Source organism: Mastigoproctus giganteus, chromosome 3 (genome assembly GCF_048544385.1).
Source record: "Mastigoproctus giganteus isolate SK-2022 chromosome 3, ASM4854438v1, whole genome shotgun sequence".
NCBI classification, from domain to species: Eukaryota; Metazoa; Arthropoda; class Arachnida; order Uropygi; family Thelyphonidae; genus Mastigoproctus; species Mastigoproctus giganteus.
In genome coordinates this window covers 13467735-13495023 of record NC_143577.1, presented here as the reverse complement: position 1 = coordinate 13495023, position 27289 = coordinate 13467735, and positions in this window count along the sequence as shown.

The following is a 27289-nucleotide window of genomic DNA, read 5'->3' as shown; positions in this document are numbered from 1 at the left end:
CCAGTCGTCATAAAGAGCATTCAAACATGATAATAATATAAGATACGTGTTTACTTGAACGACTATCATCCACGATATGGCTGTATTTAGACGCGTGTTGGCACAAGGATCAAATGGACATCTGGTCGTTGAAAATATCATTATTTTTAACTTCCGTTCAGCAGAGCAGAAAACGGTGCGACCGTTCACCTCGCATTATCGCTGTATATTGAACTATCTGAATTACACTAAGTGGGATTCGAACAAATGAAATCCCGGTTTCATTTGTTCATTTGAAAAGAGAGCAAAACACTCTCTCAGGAAAAAGAAGAAATAGAAAAGAGGAAAACACTAGTTGGAATATCTAACAAGCGAGAGAGCTGGAAGAGGTAAAATTTTGAAACCCGAAGGGTTGTAATTTTGAAAGAAAGATTCTCCGAGCCGGGAAGGAAGCCCAACCTGCACCACAAGGGGAGAAAGAAAAGAACATAGGTAATGTACAAGTGGCTACTAGATAGCCACTTAAAAGAATAAATTAAGATAAATAATAAATACTTCTGTCAAAAAATTAGACGAAATAGAAGTGTGGCAGTTATTTATATTCTTCGTACATTCTTCATATTAGTTGGATATTTCTGTTTGTTGCCATGCGCTGAAACGAAATGTTCTCTTTCTTCGTTTTTTTAATTATCAAGTATTACTATTTGTTAGAACTACTGAAATGTAATGCACATTAAATATATATTTTTTCCCTTTCAGATATGCTCAATATTATCGGATTGTACGAATTATCTTCAAACGTGGTAACTATGAGAACCGTGACTATTTTGTAATAATCCGAAAGCTATTAGCAGTTGTAAATAGTACATGCTCAATAAATACAATGACCATAAATAATGCAAAGATTTTAGAAATAGAAGGGTGTATTCAGAACAACTACTTCGAGAGTTTATTTTTATATTGCGTTCTCAAAGAATTGAATCGTTGCAGTTTGTAAATTGTGATTTCAACGGAAATAATCAAAGAAAAATATTAGACAGTATAAATTTCATTTTTGTAAAAAGCCTAATCCTAGAAGACTTTTCAAGTCATCGATCTAGAATGTAAGTGATGTTCTAAAGTAAACGTTTGCATTTCATTCTCTCTCTCTCTCTCTCTCTGCTTGTCTCACTCTATTTTATTTTACCTACTATTGACATAATGATATTATTTACGTCTCTGTCTGTCTCTTCTGTATTTCATTTTACTTATTAATGACATTATGATATTATTTATGACTCTCTCTCTCTCTCTGCCTGTCTCTCTCCTTTATGTGTTTTATTTTACCTAGTAATGACATAATGATATTATTTAAATCTCTCTCTCTATTAATATTAAGTTAATGAGGCGGTTCTATTGTTTCGTTGCTTATCTGATTCTATTGTTCATCTTGCAGGCTCTCAACATATATAAACCGCTTTACAAGACTTACTAAAATAAGCATTATAATACGTAACCAAAAGAATGTCATTGGTAAGCACCGAGTTGTAGTTATTAGGAATAAGATATCTTATTTATGGATTGGTAGACGACGGCGAGTTCATTACGTGTACGGGTGTCACATTATTTGCTATTAAATTTGAACATGAAATAAATAAAGAAACCGTCTGAACAATACGAGCCTCTCAGCATGTTTAAGGATGGAAATTGTGGCATACTCGCCTGAAGTTGAGAGACTTCCTCATGACGTTCAGCAGCAAAAGTCACATTAATTCCTACCTAATTTGATGTTTGTTACGTTTTTTCAGTACAGCAGGCCCTCGTTATAACGTGGTTCGCTCTTCACACTAAATCTCTCGGAAAAGCATTTAATGAACTCTTAGTAATAGTAATCGTGGCATGTGATGCAAGAAAGCAAGCGTATGAGCCTATATAGCATCAGCCCAAAAAAAAAAAAAATAAATAATAAATAAATAAAAATTCACAAAACCATGCCCTCTAAATATTTGTCCAGTTCCTCCTTAAATTTATTAAACCTATCAACTTCCACAACGACAGATGGAAGTTTGTTCCAGCGATTAACCACCCGCCGGTTAAAGGCAAATTTCCGCACATCTAATCTACATCTGTCCTTTCTTAATTTGAATTTATGTCCCCTTGTTCGTAATCTGAACAAGTGGAAGGATCCCATCAGAATTCAGCGTGCTCAACCCATTCAAGGCCTTATACACCCCAATCAGATCATCACGCAGGTGCCTAGTCTCCAGCCACTGCAATTTGCAGAACGTAAGCCTCTCTTGGTAAAAGGATCCCTTCATTGGCCTCACCAATCTTGTTGCCCTTTTCTGTACACGCTCAAGTAATTCTACATCCTTCCTAAAATGAGGCCTCCAGACCTCTACGCAGTACTCAAGGCATGGCCTGACCATTGCCTTATACAGAGGGATAATCACCTCCTTTTTACTTGCTAGAAAAATTCCTATATATCATTGACAAAACCCCATGACCTGCCCTGGCAACCTGTCTGCATTGTCAGAAAACTTCATATCTGCCTGCACAATTACTCCCAGGTCTTTTTCATTTTCTACCACCTTAAGTGTAGTACCACACAGTTGGTACGTTTCTCTGGGGTTACTTCTACCCATATGTAGTACTTTGCATTTGTCAAGGTTAAACTTCAGTTGCCACTTCTTAGCCCATCTGCGCAACTTTTCTGGATCCTCTTGCAGTAGCTTACTGTCTTTACTGTAATTAACAACCTTTGTATCATGTGCAAACTTCGACACTAAGTCTGATATACCTTCATCATTTTGAATCTTTGGCGATAAATATGAAGGTTCATTCCGAGCAGATGAACGTTCAATTCTAAAAATATGTTCCTTCTAAGCGGGGGTCATAATTCGATAGCAACTCTACCATTTCTCTAAAATTTCCTTTATTTGAAGAAAATATGATCGGAGGATTCTGACGAGCAGGAAATTCGATTTACATTTAAAGTCCGATCGAAAACATTTCTCCATTTCTCTATCCAGGACTGTCTGATGAATGTGGGCAATAGTGTGTTAAAACTTCAACTCTGCACTTGAGGTGGAGAGTTCATCAACTCTGCACTTCTCCAAGCACGACAGATGCTGTTCACTATTCTCGTGGTTAGAAAAAAGAAATTGCGGGACTGTACATACATATTAAACGGATCATTTCTCGCATGTCTGACGTACTTTTCTTGCGATCATCGCATCGCATCCGCAGAAATTGGTAGTCCATCTTCTCCGCCATGAATTCGATCACGTGACAACAGCCGCCGTGCCGAAGCGTTGGCATTTGTCCCGCGATCAACGCAAATGTGGAAAGTGGTACGACGACACGCAGTCGGTGGTGGGACGGCATTAGATTCCACGCTACTTCGCCACCGCCGCTTGTCGCAAAGATGCTTGGGAAATGGGTCACGTGACAACTGATTCTCGCTTCAGCATGGTGGAAGTCACCGCGCTATCTTCGCAATCGTAGAAACTTGTAAAAAGGTAAATGTATACATTTTTTCTTTAACTGGTAGTCGTTCTTAGCTGACGCTCGCTTCGGCGCGGTTGTGGGGGAGGGAGGAACGAGTCGTGTAACAGAAACTGAAGGTGAGCAGTGGGAGGATCGAAAGTTGTCGATCACTGCAGAGACGTACGCCTCCTGCCTCAACTAAACCGGATGTACCAGCTTTTAATTAAAGATTAACCGATGAGTATCGTTATGTAACACCCAATAAATCTGCGTAGTGGGTGTTTCAACTCCCACGAATGTTTCTTCTGTGAAAAACCATAGAAGAAACATTCCATAGAGGAAGTTCTTCCCCCCAGAAACTGGGTTTTTTTCGTCCAGCAATGACCCCAATGAGATTGTTTGTTTAGTTTTGTCCAAATGGATTACAAGTATAACGGGACAATTGAGGCCACGCTAATAACTTGGAGCAGCATAAGGAAACGTAAACGCCACCACTTTTTTGGGGTAGAAGAAGCTGCAAACCCCATGTGGGGTAGGACTGATTCCCGACATACGTACCTCTTTTTTTTTTTTTTTATGATGACCCCAAACACGTGAGGTATTAGAACCTATAGTACTTAGTACTGTGCTTGGGTTGGAGGTTGAGAAGACGAACGAAGATATTTATTGACATTACACTTGAACTTGTGTAGACTGTAATTTTCAGGAAATACGTATGAAGGAAGGTTGTTCCAGAAAACGGCAGTTGAATGAATAAACGAGGAAGATGAAAAGTTGGTTCTGTGAGTTTGAAGTTGGACAGTAAATGGATGTTGGCAGCGCGTGTTTGCACTGTTTTGAAAGAGAGTGTGGGAATTATAGAAGCCAATTCAGAAGAACAGTGCCCATGGAAGTATTTGTAGAAGAGGCATGCAGCAGAAACATGACGTCTATGAGAGAGTGGAGAGACTCTGTTAGAGATGAATCATTAATTAACCTAACTGCCCTCTTCTGAATGGAATCAAGAAGCCTGAGAGAGGTTTTGGGGGCACCACCCCAAATGTGGGAACAATGTTCCATGGCAGGGAGGATTTGCGATTTATACAGAGTGAACAGCAGTTTGGAAGAAAAGTAACGTAGACAGCAAAAGAGAGAACCAAGTTTTTTAAATGCAGAGGAAGCAATATTTGTAATGTGGTTGTGCCAAGAGAGATTAGAAGTCAGGGTAATCCCCAAAAGAGATATATCATTTTGCCTACAAATCGAAGTGTCACCAAAGATAAGCATAGGAGCAGAAGAATCCTTTTTGCGAGATATAAGACAAGACTGAGTTTTAGAAGGGTTGAAATCAACTAATTTGTCTTTGCCCCACTGGAGAATTACCTGAAGATCGGCATTTAAGGAACTGGTAGCAGATTTTCGAGAAGTTGAAGCTGATTGAGCAGGACAAGGTTTCTCAAAATGGAAAGTGGAATGCAATGTGCTATCATTAGCAAAACTATGGATAGGATTTCCAGTCAATGGAAGAAGGTCATTAATATAGAAGAGGAAAATAGTGGGGGAAAGAACTGAACCTTGTGGGACACCGGCATTAGTGGAGAACTTAGAAGACAGAGAGCCATCTACCATCACCCTCAGTGAGCAATCAGAGAGAACATGAATAACCAATTACTAAAAACAGTTGGAAAACCATAAGATGGAAGCTTGTTTAGAAGACCTTTATGCCAAACACGATCAAAAGCCTTTGAGATGTCAAGAGCAACAACTTGTGTTTCACCGAACCTTTCTATTGAATTAGTCCATAAATGGGTAACATAAGCCAGAATATCACCAGTGGATTAACACTGACGGAATCCATACTGGTGATCGTTGATCAGACGGAAGGTTTCTAGGCAGTTTAAGAGTTGGCGGTTAATTGATTTCTCCCTTACTTTAGAAAGAGTAGAAGTAATTGCAATGGGACGATAATTGGATGGGAGGGATTTGTCACCCTTTTAGGAACTGGCTGGATATGAGCAAATTTCCAAGCAGAAGGAAAAACACCTGTGGAATAAGAAAGTGAATAAAGGAGGCAAAGAATAGGAGTAAGTTCAGGAGCACAGGTTTTGAAAACAAGTGGAGAAATACCATCAGGACCTGGAGCTTTCTTAGCATCAAGATTCATCAAAATCCTTCTGATATCCTTTTGACGGAAGACCATAGGAGGCATTGAATGGAGCGTGTTGGGAATGGTGCGAGGTGCTTTACCAAGATCATTAATACATGAGCTGGAAGAAAAATGGGATGCTAGCAGGTCAGCTTTATCCTTGGCTGAAGTGACAATAGAACCATCTGGTTTGGATAGAGGTGGGAGCAGAGATGGGCAAAAGTTGCGGCCAATAGCTTTGGAAAGAGACCAGAATGCTCGGCTACCATTAGGGCAAGAAGCAAAGTACAATATTATTTACAAAATGGAATTATTGGCAAAATTAAAAATGGAATTTATATACAGTCTCGTGCAAAAGTAAATGTTCAACAGTCATTTCATGTTGGCCATTCCATCTTCTTTATCCGAGTAGTTTCCTCGGGGAGGGGATGTTCCCGTTCTATAGTTGAAGTAAGCTGTGCGCTTCTGAGAGACTCTTCACTCTGTACTGCTTGCTTTCGGAGTATTTCACAAGGTGGTGAATTGGAAACGTTGACTGCGTTGTTTGGGAAGAAATTCTTCAGACAGCATAGGTTGGACATTATAGAATGCAACGTTAGGTAGGGGTTGTCATTACTGCGTCCAGCACGTGGAGTAGAAATAAGTCCTCGAAGACTGGGGGCGTCAATTACACCCGTAAGCATCTGAGAGAGAAGAAGAATATTCCAGGATGCTGTGTGAACTCTCCAGGGAGTGATATTTAGATTGGCGTATAAAACAGCCGTAGAGATGTTGAATACGTTGCCCGAGACCCTATTCATCCACTGCATTACCCAGTACTACTAATGGCGCTCTTTGGTGTCAACTCTGTTTTTTATTCTTTCTTCCGTTTCATTTCTTGTTTGTATATTTATTTTTAATATTTAAATTGAGTTTACTTTTTATTTTTTGCGCTCACTTTTCATTTCTTTCCCATTTTATTTTTATTTTAAATAAAAGGTCTCCACCACTTAATTTTCTCATTCTAATTTTAAGTGTAAATATTTTTTTCTTTGGCCTACCTCTTTTTTCTCTCCATTTGTGTGCTATTTTTCTACATCCCCTTAAATCAGGTAACGTATTGACTACAAAGCAGATGCAGACAAAATAATTTTCGCAACGAAATTATTAGCGAACCTCCCCACATCAGAGATTAGTGGCTGAACTCATTTCTACCAGACACACAAGACCCTCAACAGGATCGCGCTGAAACGTCTCCTGTAATTATGGTCGAGTCTGGACAGACTTTTCGCTTCGTTTCCTCAGATTCGTTCTCTCAACTTTCTCTTTCGTAATTAGAAGTTCAGAAATTTATGGAAGTTGAATTGTCACAATTCTCAAGCGCTACTCTCAGTTTCTATTATGGACAGAAACAGCCCACAAGGGCTATTTACCCCTAAACGTGGATAGCGCAGTATTTTCAGGAACCGGAATTCTGAATTTAACAGTTTTCGTTCGCTTATCAAAGTAACAAGGGCGTTTCTGATTGAAGTACGTCAGAGTTGAAGACACGCTAGAAAATTACTACGCATTTCTGGTATAAGGAAACCAACAGAGAACAACTGCTTCAGATACGCACATAGATTAAAGCTTACATACGAGTTCTTCTACACTAAAATAAATTAGCGTATATACAATATATTTTTACAAGCGATCGATCCCCTTTAAATTGTTTTCAGTTTGTTACAGTCCCACTCCTCTCACACACAACCACAGGATGCATTCTCACCTCGTTATGATGACACAACTTTTAAAACGTCTCACTATAGACAACTATAAAACTCGGAATAATGGCATTGCACTATAAATTGCTAATAAATGAAATTTAATATGAAAATAGAAGCGGCTTAGGTTAAGAGTTGTGATTGACAAAGATTTAAGAGCATAGTTATACCTTACCACATGTCGTTCCATATTTGGAGTACAAATCTAAATACGAGTTGTCAGTTTTAACTACAAAGCAAACAGGAATTATGGGAAAATGCATCGTTTATATTTAGAGGTGAAGAAGGAATGAAAGAACTCAAAAGCACAGTTATCTGTGCCAAGCGGTGAGTAATTTCTAGATTTTTATGTAATTATAGTTTCTTTAATTAATTAAATTCACTCTTGATTTTTAAGGAGTCCTTATGTGCTGTAATGTAATAACTAGATCGTATGTATAGCTTAGGTTAATTTTCGGCACTCACCTCATAGTAATCCGCTTAGCTGGTGGAGAGTTTTACCACATACATGGTGGTTATAGGATTCTAATAACTTACAGGGATTATGGGTTTAAAAACTAAGTTATGGGCTATAAAAATTTTTCTAAGAAAGGAAAGTGCACCTTCCATTCTATGGTTGCCTAATGAAATTAAATTAAATGAAGAAATAGAAGCTAATAGTCGCGCACGAGCGACTTTCGAAATCCGTCCTCAGTTAGCTATATTGGGGGGGGGGAAGAGAGCGCGCTTGTGTTATATACGGGTTGGGTTCCCGAAATGCATTTCAGTGCACGTGGAAACTTAATACGTGCTAAATTCGAAATGGGGGAGAAATTGGCGGTATGTACACTGTGCTGCCACTTTATTAGGTACACCCCTGCTGTGCACACAGTTGGTTTGTTTCACAACGTTGCGAGTCACATGACCACAGTCGTGGATATAAATGCAGCAGAACAACCTTTCTAGTATCAGTTAAGCGTACAAACCGGAGCAAGAATGGGGAAAAGGAGTGATCTAACGGACTTTGAACGTGGCATGGTAGTAGGTGCAAGACGTGCTGGACAAAGCATCTCTGAAATGGCAGTTCTCCTGAACTTCTCACGCACTACAGTTTCAAGAGTGTATCGAGAATGGTGCAACGAACAGAAAACATCTTCTCAACGGCACTCATGTGGAAGAAAATCACTTGTTGATGAGAGAGGTCAGAGGAGGATGGCTAGAATTGTGCAAGTAAACAGATGGGTCACAGTGTCGCAGAACACGTCAGAATTCAACTCTGGTGCTCAGAACAAAAATTCCTGCCTGTTAAATAATAGTTGGAAAAATAAATGTAAAAACTATACACATTTTAAGAAAGTGTTATTTACTGCTATATTCCAACAATTTTTATAATGTACTTTAAATTTGGCAAGGGATAAATGTGTAAATTGAATTTTGATTAAAAAAAAAATATTTGGCGTTACAAAACAAAAAAAAATGCTGTTACAAAAACGAAATCAAAAACTCCAAGATAAAGATAAAAAAAAAAAAAACTGCTTTAAAGACATACGCGGTAAAATTTTAACTACATTTAAGAAAGTTTAAAAAAATTTTAATCAATTTTTTTTTCGCCAAAGCGCACTCACCGTTTTCGAAGAGCACACAGCTACATAGTTAATGTATAGAAAAATGTTTTTTGTTTTTTTTTAAATTTCTAATTATAAATAAATAAATGTTTTTAACAAACTTCTTTCTAATACCATTTATTTAAAAAATATTCTGCTGAAAATTAAAAAAAATACAGTCTGAAGAAGTAAATGAAACTGTTAATTTTCGAGTGATTAAAACTGTTAAAAAGTTTTAAAAGGACTGCATATTTGCTTATTATATGTATAAGTTTATACAAACCATTTCAGAAATATATAACGATTTATAAACTATTATCTACTTTCATTTTTAAAATGCTTTTAAAATTTATTTCAAATTCGGCAACAAAAATTTTGCAAAATACTTTCCGAGGTAATTGTCATCTTCAGGCGTTTTCGTCTTGATTATTCAAAATAATAAGGAAATTTTATATTAAAACAATATTTTCACAATTTTACTCTTCCCCAGCTTCCTTCTAAGTTCTTAAATAAATAATTGGAGCACTGTGTGAAATAAAGGAAAGAATGAAGCAGTCTGATGAAAAGCCACTTTAAAAAAATGAGGGATTCCAATATTTATACCACAGCAACCTAACAGTTGCTAATGTTCAAGTTCCATTAAGTGTCAAAGAATAGGTTGGAAACGAATAAAGTTGTTTTTTACTAACAATTTAAAATAACAGTTTACAACATAAATGTAAATATAATTATTAAGTTTCGTATTGAAAAATAATTGTAAAATTTTTAAAAATTACTACAAATTAACTTTTATTTAATATAACACAATTTATCCTATGTATCCTGCTTTTCTGAAAATTATCCTTTGTTGGCTTATTGGAAATTGAACATTAGCAACTCTCTAGGGTTCTTTCTACCCATATCTAGTACTGTACTTTGCATTTGTCGATGTTACACTTCTGTTTCCACTTCTCAGCCCATCTATCCAAATTTTCTAGATCCTGTTGCTGTGGCATACTGCCATTACTGTCATCAACAACCCTGCCAACTTTTGTATCATCTGCAAACTTCGGTATTAAACCCGATATACCTTCATCAATATCATTGATAAATATACAAAACAACAGTCGGCTCAACACCGGCCCTTGGGGAACTCCACTAATAACATTATTCCACGAAGAGCAGCGTCCATTGATTACCACTCTCTGTCTTCTCCCACTCAACCATCCTTTTATCCATTGTAGCAACTTACTCTTAACACCATTCTGATCCCATTTGTACAGTAGTCTTCCTTGCTCAACAGTGTCAAATGCTTTCCTGAATTCCAAATATATGATATCAAAATTATTTTTTGCATTCAGTTCCTTTGTAACCACATCATAATATTCAATGCAATTTGTCAGACAAGACTTTCCCTTAACAAACCTATGCGTGTCTGAAATCTAGCTGCAGGTTTGTCTAAATGATCTTGCATTACTTCTTTAACCAGTGACTCCATTATTTTACAAGGAACAGAAATTTCTTTGCATCCTGGTCTGTAATTACTCGTGTCACCCTTAGATCCCTCTTTGTGAATTGGGGATACGTTTGCGCATAACCAGTTCGTGGAAACTTCTCCTGAGTCCTAGGGTGCTCTCAAAATAATGGCTGTAGGATTTCTTACTTCCTTTGCTGCCTCCTTTAATAAAACTGGATAGATCTGACCCACACCAGGAGCCTTTCTTATGTCTAATTTTAACAATTTCCCTTCCACTTTGATCTCAGTTATTACAAAATCATTAAGCACCCTTTTACAGTTTGATAAACATCTGGCTCTCCTCCTTGAATAACTCCTCATGTGTGAATGGATGAAAAATACTCATTTAGTTCGGCAGCCCTTTGAGAATGATCATCTACAGTCAAGAAATTGATATCAAGTGGACGAATCTGATTCATCCTCTTGCTTTTACAGATTATATAAGGAAAGAAGTCCTTGCTATTTTTCTTAGCATCATTTTCCAACGATTTGTCATAATCGGCTCTCTATTGTATAATTTATATGCAACCCATGCATATTTCTTCTCTACCACGAGTCTCATTAGTTAATCTGACAACAATATTTCTTAATCGGTATGAAAAGACTAGCAGCTTCCATGATTAATTCCTTGAATTCCCTTGAATACAAAATGGCAGTATCTTTTATAACTGTTACTTTCAAAAAAAGTAATTATAGACATAGAATAAAAAGAACTTAGTTCCGTCCATATTTTGTTATTAAAAAATAGTTAAAAGAGATAAATTTTTAAACATTCGCAGGCCCAAAATTTCTAAATAGTTGGAAAAATTTAAAGATAGTTTTAAGTCTTAATGAATAGTCTTAAGAGTGTAAAACCTATATACGTTTTTAGAAAGTGTTATTTACTACAATATTCCACCAGTTTTAAAATTAACTTTAAATTTGGCAAGGGATAAATGCGTAAATTCAATTTTGATTAAAAATTATATATTTGGCGATATACCTGCTGTTACAAAAAAAAACCCCAAAAACTCCAAGAAAAAGATTTAAAAAATGCTTTAAAGACATACGCAGTAAAACTTATCTATATTTAAGAAAGTTAAAAATAAATTAAATCAATTTTTTTTCGCCAAAGCGCGCTCATTATTTTCGAAGGGAACCCCTTCATGAATAGGAGGTTAAAATGCACAAAAAGGGGTTTTTTTGTATATTTTTTAATTATCTTGAGAGTATAACAAAATTTCATAATTTCTTAGGGATTTCTATAATTCTTGTATGTTTTTTATAGTTTGTAATTATAAATAAATAAATATTTTTAACAAGCTGCTTTCTAATACGATTTGTTTTAAAATTTCTGCTGAAAATTAGAAAACACATTATAGTCTGAAGAATTAAATGAAACTTAACTGGCTAACGCATAAATATTTGCATATTATGTTTAGTTCATACAAACCATTTCAGAAATATATAACGATTTATAAACTATTATTTACTTCCATTTTTAAAATTAATTTAAAATTTATATCAAATATAGCGAAAAAAATTGTGCCTTATACAAGGGAGGTGATTATTCCCTTGTATAAGGCACCTTGAGTACTGTATACAGGTCTGGAGGCCTCATTTCAAGGATGTAGAACTGCTGAAACGAGTACAGAGAAGGACAACAAGATTAGTGAATGGAACAAAAGGTTGCTGTTACAAACAAAGGCTTAAATTTTGCAAATTACATTGTCTGGAGACTAGGCACCAGTGAGGTGATCTGATAGAGGTGTATAAAGCCTTGAATGGTTTGAGCATGCTCAGTGCTGATGGGATTCTTCCTCTCGCTCAGAATAATCACCTGAGAGGGCATAAATTCAAATTGAGGAAAGACAGTTATAGGATAGATGTGCAGAAATTTGCCTTAGCCAGCGGGTAGTTGGTTGGTGGAACAGACTTCCATCACTTGTTGTGGAAGTTGATAGCCTAAATAAATTTAAGGCTCAGCTGGACAGGTATTTCGAATGAACGGAGGGGTGAAGTGGAAGTTATTTTTTTATTTTGGCTGATGCTGCATAAGCTTGCTTTCTTGCATCATATGCTAATGCTAATCAATCTAGTCTATTCTAGAGATGCACAGCCACTTTGTTATATATATTTTTTTGTCTAGATATTGATCGTTTTAGTTACATTGCATCCACATTTTTGTCATAGAAGAAGAAATGTAAAATTAAATTGAGCTAAGGCTATTTTAGTAGCAGCCGTTGAATTAGATCAGATTTGATTGCGGATTATTGGCTTAATTGCCGGATAACTGACTGCATTAAAATTGACTTGGATAGCTCTTGCTGCTTTTGTAAAGTGTTTGTATTAATGGAGATAGCTTGTTTGTTGCTGTTTTCTCTTATGCTAAATTATTATGCAGAGTAAACTGGCTAGGAAGTCCTGTAGGACAAGTACTAGAGTGGGCGGAGAGAAATGTTCTTATCTCTGCACCCATTACTATCAAAGGTGCCATGATTGCATTCAGATCCCTCTGTAAAGATTATGGAAGGGAAGTATTTAAAGATCAAAGTAACAAAGTCAGGGACTTTAGTTAGTGCAAGTCAAGGCTCAGCTACTGCAAGTCAAAGTACAGTTAGTGCTAGTCAAGGTTCAGTGAGTGATTTACCAGGTGGAGAGTCGCATAAGGCGAAAGCACAAAGAGTTACTAGTGAGCAGGGTGATAAATGTTCCAAACCACACTTTTACATTCAGTACCACCAATGGTGAGTCCAATAGAGATGTCACATTGGCCTCTAAGAATGTGATTAATAGAATATGTCATTCGTATGTGGACACTGAGGTGACTGATAGTGACCATTGGTCATTGTTATTTCATTTAAGAATAGGAGGGAAAGATTTGGGTAATGAGTTGAGGTGTAAGGAGCAACTTAGATTTTTGTATAAAAACATTAATTGGATAAAGTTAAGGCATTCCATTGATCTATAATTTGGGAATAATAAGTATTTGACACACTAAACACTTTGAATGCATCAGAGTATGCTCTCTTTTTGTGCAGGATGCACTTTATAGGGCTTTACTTTATGCAACTGCAGAAGTATTTCAGTTAAGAAAACATTACCAAAGGCACAGATCTTGGAATGCCCGCTGAAGCCAGTTATTTTAAAAAAACTGTTTAGGAATAAAAGAAAGAAATATCAAAGGGCCATATATGAACATAAAGTAAGAGCTTGGAGGTCATTGGGGTTTACAGTTGGAAACAGTGACCCATGAGAAATTTTATATAGTTTTTCAATGAACGAAATAACAACACAGGAAGTTGTCCATACAATTATAACTGATATTAGTGAAACAATGGATTAGCAATGAACAGTGCAAGCTGTGTCCACAAGATGTGTTGGATGAGAATGAGGAACAAACTTTGATCAGAACCTGTAATGCTGGATATTTTACAGATGATAATGATTCCTCGTTTGAGATTGCTGAATTGCGTTCAGTATTAAAACAATTAAATATTAATAAAACTGCTGGGCTGTATTTAGTAGAGAATATTGCAATAATTAAATTTGTGGATTGTTACCCAAGTGTAGCTTTAAATATGTGTAATAAATGTTTATTGGAATGTAATTTTCCTGGTTTTTGGAAGAATGCACCCCTGAAATTGATAAGGAAACAATGTAAGGAAATTATTAATCCAAAGGCCTTCATTGAGACCAATATCATTATTACCTAATCTTGTTAAACTGTATGAGAGATTGTTGTATGGGCGATTACAGCAATTACTGATAAATAGGAAAATTATGTTGTGTCATCAATTTGGTTTCAAGAAAAATGTCTCATCTGAAGAGGAAATTAAAACATTCCTAAATCATGAACATAATTCAAGATTTAATTATGAATTAGACGTATTTATAGATTTTAAGAGGGCTTTTGATACCATTTGGCATCAAAGTATCTTACAGGAGTTAAGGAAAGTAAACTGTCCTTTTAATTTGTATAAAGTTATAAATCGTTATTTGACCAACCGGCAAATTACTGTTAGATCGGAGCATTTACAATTTAATATGAGGGTTAGTAGGGGATGTCCACAGGGGTCTGTTTTAGGACCTCTATTTTGGAATATAGTTATAAATCAATGGTTATCAAGGCCATTTGATTATGTAGAGTGTTGCTTTAAGATTGCTTTTGCTGATGATTTGGTCATTTGTATATCTGAGCAGTCAAGGAGAATGTTAGAAGACAGAATGGTCCGCATTATACACGAATTGTATAAGTGGACAACAACTAACAAGTTAAAGATTTCTGCAAGCAAAACGGCGATGATGTTATTAAAGGGAAATATTGATTATAATAGGCCACCAACAGTAAAAATAAATAATAAACATATGTAAACTCTAGAAGACAAGGGATGAATCAGATTGATTGACTGTAATTTTGATGATTCAACTGTTGATGATCCTGCTCAGGTGGCAAACAAGCTAAATGAGTATTTCGCATCTACGTTCACACATGACGAGTTATTCAGCGAGGGGAATGCCAGAGGTGAAGTAAACTCTGGCAGTGAGCTAGATGATTTTGAAATAAATGAGAGGATAGTGGATGAGAAATTGTTGAGCATAAACATAAAAAAGGCACCCAGGGTGGATGGGATCTATCCAGTTATATTAAAGGAGACAGCAAAGGAAGTAAGCAAACCCCTAGCCATAATTATGAGAGCTTCTTTGGACTCAGGGGAGGTACCCACAGACTGGAGATGTGCAAATGTAACCCCAATTCACAAAGGAGGATCAAAGGCTGACACAAGTAATTATAGACCTGTGAGTTTAACTTCTGTTCCAGGAAAATTAATGGAGGCACTGGTTAAAGAAGCACTGCAGGATCATCTAGACAAGACTTCAGTTATAACTCGGACACAGCATGTTTTTTAAGGGGAAGTCTTGCCTGACCAGTTTGATTGGATACTATGATGCAGTCAGAAAAGAACTGGATGCAGGGAATAACTTTGATATTTTATACTTTGATCTTAGAAAGGCTTTTGATACTGTTGCACATGGAAGACTGCTACACAAATTGGAGCAGTGTGACATTGGAGGCAAATTGCTGCTATGGATAAAGGGATGGTTGAGTGGCAGAAGACAGAGAGTGGTAATCAATGGACACTGCTCAACGTGGACTAATGTTATTAGTGGAGTTCCTCGGGGTTCAATGTTGATTCCTTGTTCTTTCCTGTATTTATAAATGATATTGATGATGGTATATCAAGCTTAGTGTTCAAGGTGGCAGGGGATACGTATGTTCCCAGGGTTGTTAAGGATACAAATGACTAGGGTTCGGATTTTTATGACCTTAAAAATGTCAAAACATGATGAAAATATGTTATTAAATTTAACCAAATATGGCCTTAATTATGACTAAATAATTTACCTTTACATACCGTCTAAATTAAAATACTGTATTTACTTTTTTTTATTCTTTTGAAGTTGTACAACGACTTGTTATACACATTTCTAACAAGTAATATAATGGAAATTTCACAATTTTTTTTTAATTATAAACATTAAAATATTTTTTTTAAACATACAAAAACCAAAATGTATAGGCTAAAGTAGTAGGCCAGCAACTTAAATTAAATTAAATCTAAATATGCATGAGCATTAAATTTGGAATGTCCATATATCGAAGCATCCAAAAATAAAAATTAATGTAGATCTATTACTAGTTAATTAATTAATTTACTTAAATAAACTAAATTCAACAAGGCATACTATTTAAGAGTGTAAGGTTCTATATAATATCGGTGTAGATACACCATAGATTAAGAACAACTTAAAGAACAACTACGATAATAGTGTGAAAGGCATCATTTCTTCTGTATCTCATATTCTGCTCTTCCTTCAAAACGAGTTGCCCATGTATCGCACTACCTCCAATAAGTAGCGTTTCACAAAAAGAGAAGACTATTGTTACTTGTCTTACCACCACCCACCGATGAAAAGCCAACTAGCTTTGAAACGGTGCTGTCCGGGTGGTGGTACTCACTGAGAATAAGTAGTTTTCTCTATTAGTGAAGCGCACTAGCGTAGCTACCCTTTTTCGGGCCGGGCAGCAATTGCCTTGCCTGCCTACATGGTGGCTACGCCACTGGTGTAGCGTTACTTATTCAAGGCAGTGCAATGCATTGGCAACTCGTTGTGGAGCAAGAGCACAATATGACATACAGACGAAATGATGCCTTTCACACTACTATCGCAGTTGTTCTTTAAGAGTTATCAATGGTGTATCTACACGATATTATATATATTCATCTACGTACCTCTTTATTGCACCCGTTGAAATATATTATTTTACCATCCGTTTGCTTTGTGTCTTTAGACTCTTCTACAAAAGAAATCCGTTTTCTGAAAAGCTCCATTTTGGCTTCATTTCGCCAACAGTTGCAGTTTCTACTGCATAAAATAAGTTGAACGAATAATTCGTTGAACTCGGCATAACGCGAAACTTCCTTGGACTCAAAACGCGAAATGAAAATCCGAACCCTACTAATGACAGTACGCTGCTGCAACAGGATCAAGAAAGGTTGAGCAGATGGGCTGAGAGGTGGCAAATGAAGTTTAACATTGACAGTAAACTACTACATATGGGAAGCAGTAATCCCAGAGCAACGTATCAACTCTGTGGTACTACATTGACAGTGGCAGTGGTGGAGAATGAAAAGGATCTGGGGGTTATTGTTCAGGCAGATATGAAGTTTTCTGTTCAGTGCAGACGAGTTGCAAGAGTAGCTCATGGTGTCTTGTCAATGATATACAGGAATTTTTCTAGCAGGGATAAGGAGGTGATTATTCCCTTGTATAAGGCAATGGTCAGGCCACACCGTGAGTACTGTATACAGGTCTGGAGGCCTCATTTCAAGAAGGATGTAGAGCTGCTGGAATGAGTACAGAGAAGGGCAACAAGATTAGTGAATGGAACAAAGGGGTGCTCTTACGAAGAAAGGCTTAAGTTTTGCAAATTACAGTGTCTGGAGACTAGGCACCAGCGAGGTGATCTGATAGAGGTGTATAAACCCTTGAATGGTTTAAGCATGTTCAATGCTGATGGGATTCTTCCTCTAGCTCAGAAAAATCACCTGAGAGGGCATAAATTCAAATTAAATTCAAAGAAAGACAGATGTAGGATAGATGTGCAGAAATTTGCCTTTAGCCAGCGGGTGAGTGGTTGGTGGAACAGACTTCCATCCCTTGTTGTGGAAGTTGATAGCCTAAATAAATTTAAGGCTCAGCTGGACTGGTATTTTGAACGAACGGAGGGGTGAAGTGGAAGTGGAAGCAAGCTCATAGAGCTGATGCTGCATTAACTTGCTTTCTTGCATCATATGCTTCTATTAATGCTAATAAGCAAATTGCATTGGTTCCTCAGACCAGGTATCTGGGGGTTATATTATATTGGATCATAAGTTAACTTTTTTTTCCACACTTAAATCATTTAATGACTAGGATTAGGAATTTTAGTATGGCAATTATTAGGATATCTAGATCAGAGGGGGGTTGCAAAGAAGAGTTTTAAATCTTTACTACAAGGCAATTTTTCTGCCAATTGTGGCTTATGCTGAATCAGTTTGGGTAAAGTGTCAATAAGATTTAGGACAAAATTGTATTCCTTGCAGAAGGTTATGTTGCTTGCTATGCACAGAATGTGTAGAACAGTGTGAACACATGTCTTACATGTTATTGCTGGTCATGTGCATCTTGATTTGTATATTGTATACTGAGCTTTCAGTTATTACATAAGAAGAGGCAAGCAATACACATTTATGAGTATTAGCAATATCGCTGCAGGAGATTCTAAAAAGGAGAGGACGTTCATATTAGGAAAAATGTTGGCTCTTTGGCAGGAGAGGTGGGAGGCTGGTATAACTGGTTCTGCTACTAGATTATTTATTCCGAATGTTCGGTTTGCTTTTAATTATGAGAAGAATAGACGGTTCTATCCTAGTTTGGAACTATGTTATCTACTAATTTGGTAGGGATCGTTAAGACGTAAATTATACTATTTTGGCTTAGTGTCGGATCCGTTTTGATTGTGTAGATCTGAGGAAATTTGGAGTCACATATTATATAATTGTCATTTATTTTTGCCTTGTGGGCAACAATTGATTGAGGTGATACCCGATTTAAGTCCTGCTAATGGAACTCCTTGTCTAAATACTTATAATTATGTAGCAATTAAAGGTTTTTCCAAGCTAGCTGGAAAAACCTTTAATTGCAGTGTTTTATGGTTTAATACAGTGAAACCATTGATATGAATTGGACCTATCTGATTGGGACGGTGGCAATACTACTGTGCTACAGGCGAGACAAATTGCTTCCATAAGTGAAGAGTGTGTATTGATATCTAGCGGCACCAGAGGTTTCCTCATCTACGTGTTGCTTTCATTGTAGGTGTAATAGTTCACTGTAAGGGCCAGAGATTCAAAAGTGCGTGGATTTTGTAAATGGGTAGTGTTGTGTATCGTTGTTCATCTGATCATTTAGCCGCTGAACCCCAGCTGAGGTTCAACATTGCCCACACTTAACCTCGTGGAGGCAGGCCAGGCATCCAGCAGTTTGAAGTGTTTATTCTGGCAGGCTGTCATCTAGTTTATTGAGATTTCAGTGTCTTCATAGTGTATTTTGTGTCAAACGGAACGAGGGGTTTCCCCCCATCTCCTGCGTGACACATTATGTTCACGTGTCACCTCGGCCTGCGACTGGCCGTCTTCAAGTCTTCCAACGTCCCGTCATCTTAAAAAATCATGTACAGAAGGATGATATGCCGACCTGAGTACTGGAGATGTAGCTATCCAAATGAGCAAGAGAGAAAACAGGAATGATGTGATAGGTATATTTGGATCTAACGACTCCTATATCCGCATATGTACACTGAATCGGACAAGCCAGGGATTTAAAAGTATACGGGTCATGTAGTATGTTGTGCCCTTGTTCATCCGGCCTGTTAGCCACCGGGCCCCTAATGGGATCCGACGTTACCATACCTCGCCACGGGGAAGCTGGCCGGGTGTTACCTATATAGTACTCTAGCGGGTCCTGCCACCTACTTTCCTGGGATGGTTTCAGTGGCCAGTTACTCTATTGTTCGTTCGTTGTTTTCTTAGGAAAATCCCAGAAGAGGCAGGCAGGTCAATAGAGCTGAGCGGTTTGAGTGAATGATATCTTTATTATTATTATTTTAGGGTTGCCCGGAATTGATTACAATAATCCGTATTTGTGTGAGTAAATTGCTTGTGTTCTTTGGTCGATTTGCCTGTTTTGCTGGACGAATAAAACCTTGCTATCTACGCCTGAGACCGACTAACTCAGCCACGGAGTGAAAAAAAGCCCATTAAAGTTGCTCGCGTTGAGTGAATGATATATCAGATACTGCAGGGTTACTTAACAACATCAAATCACCAACAGCTGTGGTTTTGCAAACCACTGGCACCATGACCAGCCGGCCGTCTTAGTTGCCCCGCAGTGAAGTCCACAGGTAGCAGGGGTATAAGTCGGGAGGGGAGGCTGAGCGGCTATGCAAAACTGTAATGCAGTCAAGGTCAAGTGTCCGTTAGACACTTGATGTATAAGTTGAACTACAAGATAATGACTGAATGCGCTTCTATAAAGAAGCAGAATGAACATGCAGAAATTCATTTAATACTTATCCGTGGTCTGCTGAAATAGTAAAGCACATGCATCTGGCAATCCAAGGGCCTATGTTTATCTGGTAGCACTAATAGGAACTTAATACTTTAATTAAGAAGCACACACACATCAAGAAACGTTTACGGGGCACATCATAGAAACAGGCGGACACAAGCCAATATTGTTCTTGGTGTATTGGCGAGAAACGTATTCTGGTTAATTAAGAAGTCCGATATACATTCTAGCTTTTTAGAATGCTAAAATAAAGCCCTTTCTAAAAAGTCCTGCCACCTTGGCTTAGATACCATTCCGAATTTAAAATTATAAACGATCATTTCAGTATTAGCAGGAAATAATGACCCGTGTTAAACAAAACAGTGCACCTACACCATATTTTTTATCACAAAAGTCAGTGACACAGCAAAAACAATGAACTGTGAATAATATCAGAACCTTGAATGTAAGGATACCTCAGTTATTAATAAAAATATCTTTAGGAGTAAAAATATTAGCCTTTATTAAAAAAAGGTAGTTATAAATATTCCAATCGTACTCAGTGTGACCAATTTAGCATAACCCATCAAGATGCTGCCCTTATAATGTAATGCCCTGGTTTTTCCTTAGACTGTGGTTGTGGTGTATTCACTTACATTTGGTATTTTTCGTTTACATGAGTTAAATTTAAAAATAAACAGAAATTTTTGTTTAAAAAAACAATAATGGGGAAAAGTTTAGTATAGTTTAAGTTACCTGTAGATTACAGTTAGTCAAAATCCATGAGGAAACAATCAGAAAGCTCTTTTACATAATATATACATAGATGAGGATTTTTAAAGGAAAACACAAAATCTGCTTGTACAGTTAAATATTTGATTGAGATGAACCATCTTTTGCTGCCAGCTGCAGTTCTCTTCGAGCTTATCGATTTGACTCTAGAAGTTCTTTTAAACACACTTGTAAGACGTCAGTTCTGCTTTCGATAATATCAAGGCAAGAATTGATCTCATCAAAGGCTGTGTTAACTGACTAAAATTCTAAAGAAACGGAAGTAGTGAAATGTTCAATAAACTATATTGTCATTTTTTAAAAATTATTCTTAATATTTAAGGTAAAGTTATTTTAAATGCCTCAAAGCAAAAGATAAAAAAAAATAATATGAATTCTTGGTAAGGGAAAGAAAACCATAAAACCATTTATCAAATGTACTTTATAATGATAATGTAGTTCTAACAAATTTCATGTGATAGCTGCATCGAACAATAAATCTTCTTTTCTATAAAGATTTCTACCATAACACTCGGCAGCTAACTGGCATCGAACATTTTGACAAGCACCTAAAAAGGTTTAAATTTCAAATTTCTTGTTCAAAAAAAAAAAAAAATTGGAACAATGATGTAGAAATTATTAAGCACCATAGTGACACGTGGTTCCTGGGTTTTGTTGCACCCTGTTCTCCACAACCAAAATCTCAATAGTGTGAGGATAGGTGAAGTGCTTGAATAACTCAGTCAATGGGGAACATCACAAAGCAGTCATGAAACCTTACTAGGGACGCAAATTAAAAAAAAAAAAAGTTGCTGTTTGTACTCCAGCACAACCACTAAGTCAGAGGACTTCAGAATTAATTATTCTGACAATAAATACACTCATTAACTGTATTTAGGAGTCATGTAGGCTTAACCCACAGTTCCCACTCAGAGCACATTTGTGTTTGCACCTGTCGCATTACAAGCAGACAATCTCTTCGACAGCCAGAAATAAGTCAGAAAACTGTTGACAAATGATGATGAAACGCCTTAACAGAGTGCTGAACAACGTTGAAATGAGTGTGAATACACGCAGTAAAGGACTATAAATAAAAATAAGTCTCACTTTATACTCTGTACAGCCACTGCAGGAGAGGAGGATGCGATGTTTCAATTTTGCCTCAGGTATTAAAATGCCTCGACACTGCTCTGCCAATACTGTACCGTTTCGGAGCTTACTGGCTATACATCAGTTGGATGAGCAGGCACCTAGGTACACCATCAGCCATCTCTCATATATGAAGTTATACTTCGCAACTGAGTTGTCATCATTGCAAAACCAGGGTGCCAGCCCACTCACTGTTGAGGACCCAATAAGCTCCGAAACAGTGCCGCATGGGTACCTGCCCATCCAATAGCCTTGAAACGGTCACCCGGAGGGGGGAGCCTGATATTCACGGAGTTTCCTCGAATAGGTAACAACAGTCTTCTCTACTGGGGAAGCGTTGCCTATTCGAGGAATATATGAGCTTTGAGTGTGAGTTGAAGGAGCAACTGTCCCTTTCTTCCTTCTACGGCATTTCCTTCTTCTACGTCTCCTACTATTACTTTCCTACATCTTTATCTCTTTTCTAAGTCTAATAGGGATAGTATGAGGATAACCGAGAACTTTATCCCATATCATATTTCAAAACAGTGCCGTATGGGTGTTGGCATCCACTGAGAATAAGTAACAACAGTCTTCTCCTATGGGGAAGGGTTACTTATTCGAGGTAGTGCAATACCATGGCAACTCGTTTTGAAGGCATTCACAAATTGAGATATACTGGAGATCCTCGTTATCCCAGCATAATTGGTTCCAGAAAAGTCCACTTAAAACGAGGACCAAGTTATCGTAATGTTTATTATTTAAATAAATGAAACTAGGCATAATATTTTAAGAGTTTAATTTTCTATATATATATATATATATATATATATATATAATATCAGTGTAGATACATCACAGACAAATCTTAAAGAAAAACTACGGTACTAGTGCGAAAGGCATCATTTTATCTGTATTTCATATTGTGCTCATCCTTCAAAACGGTTGCCATGTATTGCACTACCTGGAATAAGTACCGCTTCACTAATAGAGAAAACTACTGTTGTTTATTCTCGGTGGCACCACCACCCAGACGGCACCGTTTCAAAGCTAGTTAGCTTTTCATCGGTGGGTGGGCAAGTACCTTGGTATCGCAAGTGAAGCGTTTCTTATTCGAGGTAGTGCAATACATGGGCAGCTCGTTGTGAAGGATGAGTAGATATGGTGTATTTACACCGATATTCTGTAGTAATGGTTATTATGTTCAATTTTACTTGTACATAGAAAAAAAATGGATGAAGGAACTGAAAAATGAGAAAGAAAAGAGAACTGAAAAAAAAAAATTTGTTCTCACAAAAAAATATTCGTAACTGCGGGGACTCGGATACCGGGGTCCCCCCGTACTGAATGATGCCAATTCGTAACTACTTAAGCAGTTGGCTTTGTTCAAAAATGATGCAATTGAACTAACCTGTACGCGAGGAAAATATCTTCTTTGATTGGATTCAATATCTGCTTCTGCCGTTGAAATCGAAATATCTCTTCCTAACTCTGTTTTTAGGTCCGCTTCTATTTCCCCGGATTCCGAATTTTCCATATATTTGTTCGTGTTATTTTCTCTTTCAAACTCTCCTATTCAAGTACGCTTTTCTTTTAAAATTTGTTCCATTATCGATTTCGCAAATTGCATAATTTCATTTTTATTTGCCATAGAAATAAAAAACAAATCATTATTAACCTATTTTAAGGTTATATAAGGCTCAACTGCGGATTGTGGATACATCTTGTCACCTCGTTGTGGACATGGCCAAATTCGAGACGGATTCAATCAAACGAAATGTTGTTGTTTTTATAATTGCTCATTTTTGGCTAATGAAAAAAAGATTACATTAGTTTACGCCAGTAATTCGGGACAGATTCAAGTATAAGTATAACCTATTTGGATTGCTTAAATATCTAATAAGGAACACTTAAAGACTTTATCTCTACGTTTAGAAAGCTGCTGTTTAACCTCCTTTAAAATCTTATTAAGTCTTAAAATAGAATTTTGATTTTCCAAAAGATGAATGTAAAAATTCCTTCGCTTGTTAGTAGATTTGCTTTCTGATTACTTCAACTGCGAGTTGCACTGTTTTAAGCAGTTTAATATGTCTTCGGCGATTTTTTGATATCCGTCCTCCCGTACATAAGAGAATTTCTATCGGTGTTAAAATGAATGCAGCGTGTTGGGAATGGTGGGAGGTGTTTTACCAAGACAATTAATACATGAGTTGGAAGAGAAATGGGATGCTAGTAGGTTAACTTTATTCTTGGCTAAAGTGACAACGGAACCATCTGGTTTGGAATAGGTCGAAGCAGAGATGAGCAAAAGTTGCGGCCAATAGCTTTGGCAAGGGACCAGAATGCTTGGCTACCATTATGGCAAGAAACAAGTTTTCTACTCTTAGCTTGTTCAAACTCTAGTTTGGACTAATTAATAACTGCTTTACGATTGTTGCGAGCTTTGGTGTAGGCAGAAAATGAAACTGAAGAATTAGAAACAAGCCAATTACGATATGCAACATTCTTCTCTTGGACAGCCTTAACACATTTATTGGAAAACCAAGGTTTAGATAAAGGACGAGATTTTAAAGTGGGGGGTGGGATAAAGGATTCCATTCCTGCAAGAATAATTTCACTGACACGATCTGAGCAAACGTTGACATAAGAAAGTTTGAAACAGTAATCCGACCAAGGAAAAGAAAAAAAGAAATCTCGCAGATCATCCCATTTTGCATTCTTGAAATGTCAAACATCACGAAGTTGGGAATAGCCATGAGATAAAGGTTCGATTGAAGAAGAGACAACCACCAAGTTGTGATCTGAGGTGCCTAAAGGACCTCTCAATTCGACAGTGTACTTAGAGGGGTTGTTTGTGCGAAAAAGATCAAGCGTGTTGGCTGTATGATTAGGATTATCCGGTATTCTTGTAGGTAAATGAACAATCTGTACAAGGTCATTAGTAATTGCAAAAGCCTCAGCATCTCGACCACCTGGGTCGGTGTGACTAGAAAACGGAAGCCAGCTGGAGTTGATAACATTAAAATCACCAAGGAAAATTACCTCACTGTTAGGAAAGTTGGACTGGAGAAAATCAAATTGCAAAGAGAGGAAGTCAAAGAGCTCCAAGTGATTAGTGGAGTTGGGAGAACGGTAGAGACAACAGATGAATTTCACCCAATGAGGGAGAGAGATTTTAAGCCAGAGAAGATCAAAGAGAGGAGATTCCAAATTGCCAAGTCTCTGACAGGGAATATCAGAACGGACATATGCACAACTACCACCTTTGAGGCGAAAGGATTCATACAGCGAATAATTTGGGCATCTGAGATGAGCAGTAGTTGAATCAACCGATAACTGAGATTCTGTCAGGAAACGTACATGGGATTTGGCAGACTGCAAGGAGAAATGGACATCGTTGAGATTAGAATTGAGACCACGTATATTTGTGAAATGAATTAGGAAGTGCTTGGTAGGTTTAGATCTTTTCACAGAGAAGCTTGCTATATTTGTTTGAAAATTGATGGTGTATTCAATAGTAAGAAAAAGTCGGTGGGACATGCTGTATGAAGTAATGAAATTTTTGGATATGGCGTACACATGGTAAGAATATACCCAGATCCTTGACATAACGTGGCCTCGAAAATGCCCTTTCCCCGCATAAGTTTGTTTAAATCTAGCTTGAGACAAATCCATGTTTCCGATCCGTAAAGAAGAATGGGTAGGATCAAAGTCCGGAAGTGTCGGATTTTAGTCTTTGAGGAAATGTTGGTCCTCTTTCACAGACACCATTTGAGCGAGGCGAACGCAGTGGTCGCCTGTCCAATTCAGCTGTGGATTTCCATAATGGATGCAACTTTCTTCTCCTGGACCAGAGACCCAAGGTATTTAAAGTCCTGCACTTGCTCGATCTGGACGCCTTCGAGATAGATGGTGGCTTGCGACCCATCTGTTGTCAGGGCCTTTGTCTTATCAGCATTGATCTTCAAAGCGTATGGCCGGGCAATGCGGGCAATGTCGTAGAGGATGTCCGTGGCTTCAGCGTCGTTACCGGCAAAGTTAGCACTATCATCGGCAAACATCAGGTCAGTCACATAGTGATCCTTGTCATATTGTATGCCCCGTCTGTTTCTGAATACTTGCCTCATAATGGCGCCGACCACGATGTTGAAAAGCAACGGGGGAGGCTACGTCCCTTTGGCGGACTCCAGTTTGGATGGTAAATTCGTTCTGGATGTCAGCTAGCTGGTTAAACCGTTGTATGCAGTTTGGAGGAGTGTGATGACTTTTCGCGGTACATGTTCGACCTCTAGTAGTTTCCATAAGGCAGGCCGATGGACACAGTCGAAAGCAGGCTTAAAGTCAATGAAAACAATGACGGTTCGCTGTCCACACTGGATCCTCTCCTCCATCAGCTGACGGATGGCAAAGATTTGATCACAGCATCCTCGCCCGGGTCTAAATCCCGCCTGTTCTTCTCGACTGGTTTGCTCGCGATGTTTTTGCAGCCTTGACTGGATGATCTTCATAAAGACCTTTCCGATGATGGAAAGGAGGCTGATGCCACGGTAGTTCTTGCAATCCCGGTTATCACATTTCTTGTGGATCGGTACGATAATGGCTTTCCTCCATGTTAGCCGAATTTGTTCAGTGCACCAGATCGTTTTGAGGAGTGAGTGTAGTCGGCGAAGCAGTTTTATACTAGACCTTGTTTACTGCACTCTTGCTCTGACCACTCGGCTACGCCACGCCTATAGAAGAAACGTCTTAACGCAAAAACATTTTCAAACACTTTCATATGCATTACGATTGCGACAGTGAACAAAAAGGCACGTCTGAACTTGACGGATCCACACTGCCCACTATTCTGTTTCGTGGAGCTAAAATCGGATCTAACCAACAATATGGCGATCACTTTCCAGCGCTTATCCGTCATTTTGGTCTTTTACCTCCACTGCTTGCTTTTTAATTAATAAAAACTTTCAAGACACTTTGATTGGGCCTCGTATATTCTGATTCACCTTATTTCACAGGAGTTGCAAGGATAATTTGAGACATTTGAACTGATGATTATGATGATAAGGGATTAGGCGGCAACGGAAGTAAGCAAACCCTTTGCCTTAATTATGAGGGCATCCTTGGACACAGGGGAAGTCCCCACGAACTAGAGATATGCAAATGTAACCCCAATTCACAAAGGGGGATCTAAGGGTGACATGAATAATTACAGCCCTGTTAGTTTAAAAACTTCTATTCCGAGGAAAATAATGGAGTCACTGGTTAAAGATGCATTGCAGGATCAACTAGACAAGGCTCAGACACAGCATGAGTTTGTTAAGGGGCTGAGAAGTGGCAATTGAACTTTAACATTGACAAATACTAAGTA